Consider the following 12,171-nt stretch of genomic DNA (forward strand, 5'->3'; position numbering starts at 1 on the left):
CACAAAATTTCAAGATGAAATCAGTTGAATAGTTTGGTAAAGCAATAAATAAAAAAAGAGGAAAATTTTTAAAATTAATTCAAATCGAATACAATACATTTCTCTGAGCCAGTTGCAAAATGTGAACTTTCATATGTGATGAAAAGAAGTGCTTGTTCCCGCTGGCCGGGAAAGATAAATCCTTCTTTACTCCGGCTTCTGTACGGATTTTTGGCCTTTTCTGAATTAAAAGTCATTCGGAACGTAGCACAATTTTTTACAGCTTAAAATTTAAAAGCAGTATTTATTAATGAGTTTGAATCAAAGTTGAAAAGCAAATGTAGCAATTTTGAATGATGAGAGAAAGTAAAGTGGAAATGTTGCAGATCCAATCATCAAAACAAAAAACTTACTTTTCCACGGATAAAGGTGATATTAACTTTTTAAATTTTTCCGAGCTAAGTTCATAGGGTATGAACTAAAGTTTCAAGCAAATTACTATTCAGTGTGAATATTTGGGTTTTCGGTTAATGTCCAGTACTTTCCGTTTTTTGTAAGATTTTGAGGGACATTTTTAGTCCGCGAGTCTCTGTGTGGTTGGTGATTTGTTTATGGTTATTTTGAACTTCAAAGTTTATCTGTTGACGGCACGGACATTTGGAAAAAAATTGCAATGTGTGGTTCACGCATCAGTTATCATTTATTTACATTAAAACCTGGTGACACTGGGGTACAAAAATTGTTCAAAATGCTTCTGACATGATTTTTGCTGATTCTTGTGTAAAATTACCCTCCTGAAATCCAAATACGACCATAGTTTGCCCCCATTACGTCCCACTTTTTAGAGAAATGGCGCCCCACATTTTTTTCTTCCAGTTTTCGACAATTTTATAGCCATTTTAATTTGGAGGGAAAGGGAGTATTATATCAGTCATTAACACTCAATTGAGGGGCTAGAAAGGTGCAAAGTTCAAAACCATGAACATTTGGAGTAAGTTGGGAGACTAATTGGGGTATTCCCCCCCTAAAATATTTTTTGAAGCATCAAAACCAATCTTTTTTTTCCTAAGGGTTTGTTTTACGGCTTTATCACTTATTTTTTGGCATAAAACCAGAGTAAAGAGCTCACTCTTATGAGCCCAATATCCGAAAAAACTCACGTTGTAAAAAATAAAAAAAAATATTGGAAGCATCGCATGGTGCATAGTCAGAGTCGCATTGTCGATTTTCAGTATAGAACTTTCCCGTATTATTCAGCTTATTTATTTTATATTTTCAAATATAATTATGCTTAAAATAAACTTAGGTATGCCTGTAAAGTAGCATTAATGTATAAATTTAATATTTCTGGGTATGCACAGGTTCCATTGTTTATCACTTCTTGATGTAGTGAAAAATAAGAGTAGTTCATCCCCAAAAATATAATTATACATTAATGCTATATTATAAGCATACTTAAGTTCATTTCAATGTTAATTTTATTTGTGAACGTAAGTTGAATAATACGGAAAGGTTCTTTACTGAATATCTGCGATGCGACTCTATGCTAAACGCGATGTTTTCAATATATTTAAAAAAAAAAAATGTTTTACAACATGAAAATGTTTTCGAACATGGTCTCATTGGATTGAGTCTTAATACTTCGGTTTTATGCCAAAAAATAAGTGAAAAAAATGTAAAACAAACTCCCTGGAAAAAAAAAGATCGGTTTTTGATGATTTAAAAAATACATTAGGTGGAGTACACACACACCACCACGAGTCTCTTAACATTTTGCAGGTATTTTTTGCCGCACAGTGCATTTAAGCATATTTATACTTTCTTATTTAGTGCATCCGCATTAAACTACCTTACATGCTTAGTCTTCTGGAACAATTGTTTTGCTTCGTGCACTTTCCAATTCTTCATATAAACCTTTATTTACTGACAATACTATAAAGTACCGTTATATTTTGAAACTTATTAACATTGTTTGAAGTTACACTACATACTACATCGATAGAACTTGAAGTGAAAAAAAAAAAAAAAATCATGCATGGGATGGGGAATGTGGGGCAAAGTGAAATAGATAAAATGACTGAGCTCTTTCAAAACGAACACACTGGAAATTTATTTTGAACATTACAGTACACAAAGAACATTGTATTTTATAATAAAACTTGCATCGAAACATTTTTTTATTTTTGGCAGTAAATTTGCGGCTTCAAAAAATAGTGGAAAAATTTCACTTTTTTCTTCTCATGGAGCAAAACACTTAAAATAAAATATTTTTCTGATGAAATATTTTATATTCGATTGTAAAAAATATTTTTGTTCAAATGAATCAGCAGATAAAAAGTTGAATGAATGAACACATAAGTGAATTACTAAATGAAGGAACGTAAATGAATCAATTAACGGAGGAATGTAAATAAATTAATTAACAAATGAATGCGTATGTGATTTAGTAAATGATTGAGTGAGTAAACGAAATAAACTACTTCACTTTGCCCCATCCACTTTGCCCCGCATAAACTTGACTAATTGTACAAAATATTTGAAGTACAAATAAACTAATTATCAACTAAATAAATATTGCACAGAATATGAAAAGGTCTCATTTTATATTTAAAATGTTACTACCAAGAACTTGATCATTTTATAATAACAAATAATTTTTGATTTACAACAGACAGAGATTATAATATGAGTATCAATTTTTGAAAATTGCCTGCATTATCATATACTTGAAACTTCGGCAGTATGGTGCTAAAAGCAGGATAAATATTTCACCATTTCACTTTGCCCCTCATTCCCCTACTTCTAAAGTCCCACATCCGACTGTATTTTTTTAATTAAAAAAAATACAGGCGAATGAATTCAGACGTAGAAATCAAACTCGAAATACGAAACATTTAATGCTAAGGGAACCATGCTTTTTTTTTCTTGTTTCATATGAGATCCTGCGATTGTTATGTCACAATTGATTTCTAAGTGTTTCCATTTTATTTTAAAGGCATATTTGGAACCGGTAACCGTTGCGTCACACGCAAGCGACCATTTATCCCCCCCCCCTCAAAACAGGACATGGAAGAATTCTGGGCAATGCGTATTAAAAAGAAAGTTGCGTATTTCTTAAAGTTTGTGCTCTTTTGCAGAAAATAGCAGGAATAAACTATTGGGAACGAAGAACGGTGCAATATTACTATTTTTTTAGACTCCAATTTGAGTACATATCTGTACTTCAGAACCAGACAAGCGAAAGTCCAAAATATTTACCGGTGTTAATTCAATTTTTACCAGCGTTAAAAGAGCGCGCGTCATATCCTTTGCATGCGCCAGACAAACGTTTTTCCTCTCTCCTGTAAAGTAGTGATTATGTGACTTACGTTGTTTTGGCTCTGAGGTACAGATACAGTGCTGATTTTAATTATATATGAAATTCTAAGGATTTCACAAAATTTATTATACTCAGCACTGCGATATAAGCTGCGATTTACAACAATAATTTTTTACCATGTACTTAAAGTCAAAAGCGAAAATGCCCTTCATACTAGGGCTGTTTTATAGCAGGCCCTCCAAACATCTTGGATTCTCAATGCAGATCTTGGGATTGAAATTCTTGGGGTTTTGTGTTTGAAACTTTAGGTTTTGGGCTTTATTGATGAAAAATATACACTTATTAAATATTTTAATTATCGATAAATCCTATTTTCACTGAAATATTTTTTTTTTAGCTCAGCAGTCTAGAATGAAGGTTTCTTTCGTGTGCATTAGAGTGGTTCAAAAATACATGTAAAAAAAAGTTTCTCCCAGATACCAGGACACTCCTCGATATTTTTAGGCTTGTGGATAGCAATATACGGGAATAATTTTAGCTTCCTATTTCAACTGAAAGGGGGTGCTCAACCCCTTCCCCCAAACTTTATCAGTATGGGGAGGGGGTTCAAAAACACATTTCAATGAAAAAACAACGCTACATATTATAATATACACGAGTATTATGCATAAACATTGCAATAAAATAATTATTTACAAAAAAAAAAAAAAAACAGCTGGGGAAATTAAATGTTTCAACATTTGTGACATTTTCTATGGTACTGCTAATGTTAAATTGAGGGGTTGAGCACCGTCTTAAAATTCGAGTAAGAAGCTAAAACTTTCACAGCATAAGGCTATTAGTAAGTCTAAAAAAAAAAAAGAAAAAAAATAGGGAATGTCCTGGATTTTAGCTGAAAAAAGTTTTTTGAACTACACTAATGTATATTTTGTGACTTCATAAAAAATTAACGTTGGAAAATTTTCGCATGATTTTAATTGTCAGTATGAAAATGCTGAAACTTTCCCATTCAATGACTTTTGGTTGAAATATCAAAAGTGTCCCATTCCATTGCTTCATCGGACGGGATATTTTAGCGTCTCGCAACTCTACGGGAACAACGGGACAGCCTACTCAAAAAACGGTGTCAGATTTTTTTTTTTTTTTTTTTTTTTTTGTCAGACATTCAAATTCATTGCAAGCTAAAAATTGTTACTGAGATGCCTGAAATGCAAAACAGCGATTAGAATATCTTTCCTTGGTAACTGTGATGCACTGACAGAAAATTCTTAATCCTACATCAATGGCGGAAGAAAATATAAAACTTAAAACACATGTGTACAAATTTTCTTTTACCCTCTACACTTGGAAGTAGCATCTCATTTAAATAGCATAGAACAGAAAAATATGCATTATTTTTATCTTTTTAGATACTTCTTAGGCAAGGCTGCGAAACTATTGGTCCTTTCCTGGATCTTGCGTTTAAAATAAATTTTGAGTTCTAAGGTTTTTGCTGAAATTCTTGGATTCTGGGTGTTATTGATGATAAAGATACATTTATTAAATATTTCAACAATGAAATAGTATTTTCATTAAAATATAATATTTTGGCTGAGCAATCTAGAATAGAGGTAAAAAAGATTGCTTTGGGAAGAAGATGTCTTCGCCGCTCTAGCTCTAAGCGTAGTTTCTCTTTATGTTGTAAATCTGATGTCGATCCTATTACATCTATATCTTGGAGCAAAGAAGAGTCAGAGGGAACATGATTCAGTTCTTTAAATTTATCAAAATGAAAGATGCTAACGGGTTAAACTTTTGCACGGAAAGCAAGAAGAGAGGTCATTGCTTTAAGCTATTCAAATCTCAGGCTAACCTGGAAATTAGGAAACATTACTACTTTAGTAGGGCTGTTGGCATTTGGAAGAGCTCATCGGAAGAGGCTGTATGAATCTTAGACCATAGAGATCATCTCAATGATCTAAGGTATGGATAAGGGAGTAGATAGTTTTAAGGGGGCTGTTGATCTTCATTGAGGACTAATAAATTGACTAGGACCAGCCTAGCTGGGCTCAGTGCCTATTGCTGATCGCAGGGGCGTGCACAAAAAATTTTGGAGCAAATGACTTTTCTGGGCCTCCTCCATATTGTTTACCCCTACAATAGGGTAGTTCTAAAATGCATGTAAAAAAAAAAAATCTCCTAGATAACAGGACACCCGTCAGTTTATTTAGACTTGTGGATGGAATTGTACTGGAAGAATTTTAGCTTCCTATTTCAACTGAAAGACTGTGCTCAACCCCCCCCCCCCCCAATCTTCATAGGTATGGAGAAGGGGGTTAAAAATATATTGAACTGAAAAACCAATGCTACATATCATAATATACACGAGTAATATACATTGCAGTAAAATAATTATTTACAAAAAAACAGTTGGGGAAATTAAATGTTTCTAAATTTGTGACATTTTCCATGCTACGGCAAATGTTAAATTGAGGGGTCATTGAGCACCTTCTTAAAGTTTGAGTAAGAAGCTAAAACTTTTACAGCATAATACTATTAGTAAGTCTACAAAAATAGGGGCTGCCTTGGACTCGAAAAAAGTTCTTTTGAACCCCACCCTACTCCACATATATTTCATCCCTCATTTTTAAAATATCGGGCCCCCTTCAAGCTCGGGCCAACAGGTGTCCCTTCTCCCTCCCTCCCCCCCCCCCTTTGTGCACGCCCCTAGCTGATCGTCACATTTGTATTTCTATGTGTCTGGTACTACATGTATAATTGTATCAAGTGAAGATTAAGATACTAATAAACTTTTTTTTTTTTTGGCAGCAGACAATTTGTATTATCCTTTTTAAAGAATTCGTTCTAAAGAAATAATTATTCAGAGATAAATATTAGAATCTATCATCGTGTTTTTTTACATCATCCTTTATAAGATCAATACTCGGCGAACTATAATAATATATATGCATTTATTATTTCAATTTAGTGATAATTTAGTAAATTAAAAGTTAATATTTGAACGTTGTTCGGTCAATCTGACATGGTATTTGCTTTCTGAAAGTTGAATCATCGTCATGAGTTAGGCTTGTAAAGTGAGCTTTAGTAATGATTTTATCGGTTCATGTGCAAATGTTTGCACAGTCATCTGAACTAGGATTCAAAACTAGATTATTGCGTGAAACAGCTTTTGACAGACATTTTTAACTATCATGGCAAGCGTATTTCACGCACTGAAAATCTAAAATATGCCTCAAGCTTTAGTCAAGCTTATTTTTACCCTTTTCCATTTTAATAGAAAATGGAGCAAGATGGAAAAAATTAGGAATCTGAAAAAATTGCATTTGAATGCTTTTTTCTTTTTCATTTTTTTTAATTAAAGAATTTAAAATCAGGATAGTACATATTCTTTTTCCTTCCACTATATAACTCCCCTTCCCCTCCAACCATGGAATTTTTTTATATTTTTACATGGAATTGGTCACTTATGTATGGTCACCAGTTTTTTTTGCATATTTCACTTCTCCAACTTCTCCAAAATAAATTTTACTTCTCAGGAAAAATGTCACAAAATTTTAAAAAATATGGCGATTGAGATTTTGGATGCTTCTGCTTATAACAAACACTTGCTTTCTGACCTCGACATTTCTAAAATAGAGATTTATATTTGCAAAAAAAAAAAGTTTGTTCTAAATTGCAAAGTTATTATGAAGCCGTCTTGACATTCAAAAAGAAAGAGAGCTAATCGTGCTAAATGCAATAAAATCTCCTTTAAATGAATGTCAGAATGATTTTTAGTGAAATTTTTTATTAAGAGTATAAAAAAAATTAAAAACATACTATTTGAACAATATTTTAAACCGACAAGTATTAAACTTAGTTTAAATTGGTCGAAATTTCAAAATAAAGGATGTTCCATATAGTAATTACGTAACTTTTACAACTCTGAAAATAAACAAAATATTCATTGAATGTGTAGGGACCGAAAGGGAACAATAAAAATAGGAAAATATTTCGTATGGTATTTATGTCAATTTTAGAACTCCAATCAATTAAAAATAAGAAATATCATTGAGTGCGCCGGGACTGAATGAATATTACAAAATAATGGACATTTCATTTTATATTTGTGTCAATTTTACAGTTATAAATTAACAAAATATCAAAATATGGCAGGATTTAAGTCCGTCGTTTAACTAGGTTTTTTGAAGAAAAAACAAGTTTGGTACGACATTATTGGGTGATTTTCAAAACGATCGACAGTTTGGTGTCCTAACTTTTTCCGTTCAATTTCCTGTTGATGAAATTATTTCTTTGGCATTGCATAAGCATAGAGTGAGGCAGTGTTTTACACCAAATTCATTGCATTCAGCGCTTTTTTTTTTCATGGTTGTAAATTAATTAGCTTTTTCTATTACTTTAGTTAACTAGTAATGGAAATCTAGTAATTTCTAGTCCTGACTAGAAAGTTCGCATGACCTAAGTCTTTTTTGTACGTTTTTAAGCAGCATTTTATTTTTTTTGTGCGTTAAAGAAGTAATATTTGTTTTGATTTTACAAAATGCCCATGTAACATTTTAAAATTTCAATGCAGTTTGTGTCCTTATGTGCAACTCATGAGTTGCACATAAGGACACAATTCCCCCAGGGAAATTACTATTTTTTATGTGCAAATTATTTTTTTATTGTAATTAGCAACAGTGTCGGGGAAGCCTTTGTTGTTTCTTCTTAGAATATGTAAGTCTAAAGATGGATTGTTTATTCCTTATATGTTGTGTATTGAAATGTATAATTCAATGCAAAGAGTATTTTAATCCTCTCTCACGAGTGTTACCCATTTATTTTGTAATATTTTGTAAGTATAGAAATATACAATTAGGCAGTAATGATTTTTTTGCTAAGGAAACAAGAGACCTAACTAAATTTTCAAAAACACCGATAGAATTTATTCCAGTAGAGAATTCTATCAATTTCGTGAGTGTTTACCTCATGAGTGTTACTTGGAAAAGGCAATGCTCATGAGAAGAGAGTAACACTCACGATAAAAGAGACCCAAATAATGAGCAGATCCATAGTTATAAATTGTATTACCTCTAACTCATACCTTTATTAAAGAGATATATTTTTCCTTATTTATGTAATACATTCACACTCATTAAAAATTGAGGAGTGAGCACTTACACAAAGTTTTGCACAAATTAGATTCGTGTGCGTTGTGTTGGATAAACTCTAATTCTTAAGATAAGGTATTCAAATAACTACCTATTTTAGAGGAATTACAGTCAAAACTCTACAATATATTTAAAAAGGTAAATTCAGTTTGAAAGTGGGGTGCAAAAGGAAACCTAATGCACGCGTCTCTGGGTATACCAGTGATCACTTCTTGAAAACTGAAAAATTAAAGTAATTTTTCTAAATATTTATCGAGAAGATAACTTTATTTACACTTGACGGTAATGATTTTGCTCAAGCACAGTTTGAGCCGATTTTCATTTTTCTCCAGTCAATGTCAAAAATGAAAGAGATCGTATTTTCTAAGTATTCTTCGTAAGTTGGATCAATAAATAGATGTGTTTGAGCAAAACTTACAAATATAATACGATGTAATGTTCTCAAAAGTGAATTAGGATGTATTATCTTTTCAAAGTAGCATAATATCTCATGTAATAAAGAATAAATTTGATTGCTGTTTTTTAAAAACAGTATTGTCAATAGTTTAAGATCCAACTTAGACTGACCTACCCTCATCGTGTGAAGGAACAAAACATGCTACGGTTGAACTACTACAACTCTAAATAGCTGAGTTTTAAATAGTATTTAAGTAATTTTCTTTCGATAACTTCCCTCATGTATTCCCAAAAATTTTTTAATCACAAATCAAGAGTAAAAGATTTAAATTAAACGCTAAAGTAAGGTTGTCTACCCATTTTCAGACAATAATCAAGAGCTAAAAGGTGAACTGTATTAATAATTTACCCTCACCGGTAATTAAACGTAAGTGGGATCTTTGAAAATAAATTATTTCATGAGTCTATCTCTCATGAGGGCATCCATCTCTCATGAGTGTTACTGTTACTAAAATTCACCATTTGCATCAATAAAATTTTTAATTAATCTTTAAAAATTGGTTTCAATACCGAAATGTTTTCTCTAATCGTGGTAATTGCAATGAAAATATTTAGTGTTTAATTTAATATGTTTTTATCGTAATCTTTACCCTTTATTTAGGAAACAAAGTAATAATCATGAGAAAAACAGCTATTAAATACTTAAAATTTCTTAAATACTCGTATTAATACCATTTAGACTTATTACTTAATCCAACAAATCCTGATTAAATTATCTTAAATATTATTTATTTTTAGAAAAGAAATTACGTTAATGTTTTTATAAAGGTAACAGTCATGAGAAAAACGGTGACTTGCGAAGAAGTTTTTTGAATTAAATCTAAACAACTCACAAAACACCACCTAGTTAAAAAGCTATAAATTTTAAGGATTTTATACCTTGGAGAGTTTTAAAGTAAAAACAATAAAAAATTTCAAATTACGTTGAACCTAATGTGTCAATGCATTTGAAAATCACCCGTTTGCGATCACCCATAGCAGGCCGAACACAAGAGAACTTGGAAAAGCAGCTCGAGAAGGAAGGATATGAAAAATGACAGAATTATGTCAAGCGAAAGGGGTAGCCAGCCGAACACAAAACCGGAGCATACGCGGGGAATGTATACCGACAAAAGGAAAACTAAATACTTATTCATATGCATTATTTTTAATATCTCATCACTGATATTAAAGATTTACATTAAAATGATACAGATTTAATATCTCATCATTCGCATCATTGCAATTTATATCATACCGTTTTTAATTCGTTAAGTCTATAAAAGGGAAAGACAAACAATTCAAAATAACAATTAAAAACAATTGACAACCCTATATGACAGTCTTCTTTTCAAAATCGTATTGAAAAATATGCTTTCCCTTTGCAATTTTTACATTGGCAATTTCAGGTATATAAACTTCATTTTTATAAAACAGTTCATGAGCCAAAACTCGAAACCAGTCAACGCAACGAAATTATTGGATGTCACACGTAAAAGCGCATAAAAATGCTAAGTACATTGAGTACACGTGTTTGGGTTTACTGCTTTTTGAGTGCGTTTGGAAGGAAACGCAAACACGTGCATGCTATTACATTTTGCGCGTCACTCGCACTTAGTAAAGGTTTACCTCTGTCGGCGCTGAAAACTACTTTTGTTCCAAAAAATAAGATGCAGACAAAAAGCTATCGGGAAAGAAAGCGCGTTCACTTCGGACGAATTTATTAGTGTAGTTCTCACTTTCTGACAATTAATGCGCGCACAGACACATTTTCGTTTCGCGCATTTCATTCAGATATGCAAAACTTTGAAAAGTCTGTTCACTCGCCGTGCGTGAGAAAAATAGAGCCCTTTCGACGAGGGGGTATTTGTAGACGTTGATTCAACGTTACTGTCTACTTTCAGCAAAATATTTTATTGAGTTTTTCGAACAACATTTTTAAATGAACATTTTTGTTTTAGATATAGTATTAAAAAGTAGTGTTTCTCAATGAAAAGAAGAGTAATACAATAATGAAATTAATTGTATTTAATTACTTAATATACGAGCAACAGGAGCTTGTTGTTGCATTTAACTCCAGTTCTGTTTTAGTTTTTGTTTTAAAAGAGTTTCAGCTAAAAAAGAGGGCCGAAACACATGGATAGCGAGAGATAAACAATGGAATCGGTTTTCGAATCAACGTTTTAGTTTGGATTACTATCATGTGCGAAAATGTAAATTAAATTAAATTGAAAAAATTTCAATTTATTAACGAATTTTTTGTTTTGAAACTTGTTGGATATTATGTATTAGAACTTTTCGCTCAGAAGCTCGAAACAAAAGAGCGCCTGTTGCTCGCAATGAACATAGCATTGAAAGCTGACTTGTCAAACTCACCTGGGAGCCTTTTCGCCTCTGTCCGTAGCGGGTGGATGGCCAGAAGATCTTTAACTCTACTCTACTTCGCGACTTTAACTCAGATCTCAGACGCCGGCTGAGTCTGGCGCCCTCTAGAGTCAAATCAAATGAACAAGTGGCGGGAGGGGGTGGGATCGGCTCTTTCCAAACTCTCATTCCCTCCGCGCTTGTCGTCATCACGTCTCTACAATTCACGCGTCTTCCCTAGGGAGCCCTGCGCATGCGCCACACGCCGTGTTTACGTTTCATTGACGACGGTCTCGATCAAGCCGCGAAAGTAATCGGCCATTATTAAAAGCTTCCCTTACACAGGTGCCAGCCAGCTTTGACTGGAAGGGGGATTAAATCGAATTGAAAACTTGTATTGGCGGGTTCAAGATTATGGTGTCAGAGGGAGGGGGGGTTCGTTGAAGTCAAAACAAATTTTCATCACGGTGATGTCTTCAAGGTTGACTGGGGTGATGTGAAGACCCTCCCCCTGATCTTCACATCACCCCAGATTCCCCCCTCCCCCAGATTTCCCTGATCTAATGTCAAAAATTCATGTCAGCATGTGTGATAAAAATATATTAATCGGCAACACCAGTGAGGTTCTGAGGTTGAAATATTTTAATAGTCAATTAAAAGCAATAGTTTGATTCTTGTGACGGCATTAACTTCAAAGAAAGTATTCCAGCAATACCCCCCCCCCCTCCTTTTTTTTTCTTTCGAATCACACAAAAAAGCACCGTGAAGACCTGTCACTTTCTTCTTCGACACGTGACAGTTCCGCCTTGTAACGATTTTTGCTGAGCGCAATAATACATTGGCGGTCAATTCTTTTAATCTTAAATTAAGTTGGAGACAATATTTCTTACTAAAAAAAGCGATAATCAGCGTCTTAACTCGAGT

General features: G+C 32.9%; 1 protein-coding gene across 1 annotated transcript in view; it reads right to left on the reverse strand.

The window, feature by feature from the left end:
* The window catches only part of LOC129219388 (protein TMEPAI-like), a 158,313-nt gene extending 147,014 nt beyond the window's left edge, over positions 1-11,299 (reverse strand). Inside the window, exon 1 of the mRNA XM_054853775.1 lies at positions 11,260-11,299. The gene's annotated coding sequence lies outside the window, so the exon portion shown is untranslated. The remainder of the gene's footprint in view (positions 1-11,259) is intronic.
* Positions 11,300-12,171: the final 872 nt, after the last annotated feature.

Source organism: Uloborus diversus, chromosome 3 (genome assembly GCF_026930045.1).
Source record: "Uloborus diversus isolate 005 chromosome 3, Udiv.v.3.1, whole genome shotgun sequence".
Taxonomy (NCBI): Eukaryota; Metazoa; Arthropoda; class Arachnida; order Araneae; family Uloboridae; genus Uloborus; species Uloborus diversus.